Here is a 1313-nt window from a genome sequence, read left to right on the forward strand (position 1 = left end):
TTTTCAAGGACTTCGAAGGATCCAGTCTAGGTAGACCGCGTCCTTGGAGGATGCAGCCCAGGTTTTCGAACAGAGCCCTAGTGTGGTGGATGATCCTCCCACCACCACATCGTGTTAATATTTTCTTTTCTTCCTTTAAATTATATTACAATTTGTGTTTAAGTTGGTTATTTTGGACAGGTATTTTCTAATGGGTGCACACTTTAGTTAATGTCTGTCTGAATGGTTTATTTACACTTGTTGTTTTGTTTGAGGTGCTGCTGATGCAAACCAGCTGGAGGAGGAAACCTGGAGCGTACCATTTTTGAAAATTTGACGGGGGAGACTCGTTTCAAGAAGTTTTCAATGAGTTTGTCACTGAAATATTCACTTATTGTTTCTTCTAAGTAGTTTTGCTTTATTTGTTTCATAGAATGGTTCATTTTGTATTTATTGGTTCTTTTGTTATGTTGTGCCTCCCTCATTTTGTCAACTTGGGTTACTCCATCCCTTTTTAAGCAGCCTTTAGTTCTTTGTTTGCAGGTCAGTTTTTTGTTTGAGTTGGATCCTCAGTTGACCTCAGTTAATTAGGGCCCAGATTCATCTTATTTTGTATTTAAGTTTTTTTGTATTGCTTTTGAGCCTTTCTTAACCATTTTTACACAATTAAATGAAAGCACTTTTTCAAATTTTGAATCTTTTTGTCCTTATTTAAGTTTGGTCCCTCACATCTAGATAAGTCATTATTTCTTAAAATAAGGCAATTTTTCTTGGATTGAGGAGGAAAAATATCCACTTTACCTATGGAACAAGACAAATTACATTTAAAATAAGAAAACATAATCGCATTGTCTTATTTCAAGTGCATTTTATCTAAATATCTTATTTTATTATTCATTCCATTGGCAAACTATCTCACTTACCTACTCAAATTAAGGGTAAATACATGTAATTTGACAAATTTTGACTTATTTCTTGATTTTTTTTCCAGTGAACTCCATGCAGAAAGACCCTGGGCCGAACTCAGAACCTTCCTCCTGCAAGGCAGCAGTGCTACCCACTGCATAAATATGCAGCCCTACTTGATGAACAATTTTAGGTTTAGGTTTACTGAGCCATATTTCTTTTGTGTACTTAAGTAATATTCTTCTACAGTATTGCTACTCCTAGAATGGAAAAAAATCAAAATCTTTTTAAGTCATTTTTTCTCAAAAAAGTGCCTTTGTCATAGCCTCGTGAGACCATCCAGATCTCGCGAGCTTTCAAGGTTTCACTCGCAGATCAGTCTGGAGACTCTCCGTTAAAGAAAATTTGGAGCCGTTCACCAAACGAAC

This window comes from Cyprinodon variegatus, unplaced genomic scaffold, assembly GCF_000732505.1.
Source record: "Cyprinodon variegatus isolate N-32 unplaced genomic scaffold, C_variegatus-1.0 Scaffold88, whole genome shotgun sequence".
In the NCBI taxonomy this organism is placed as follows: domain Eukaryota; kingdom Metazoa; phylum Chordata; class Actinopteri; order Cyprinodontiformes; family Cyprinodontidae; genus Cyprinodon; species Cyprinodon variegatus.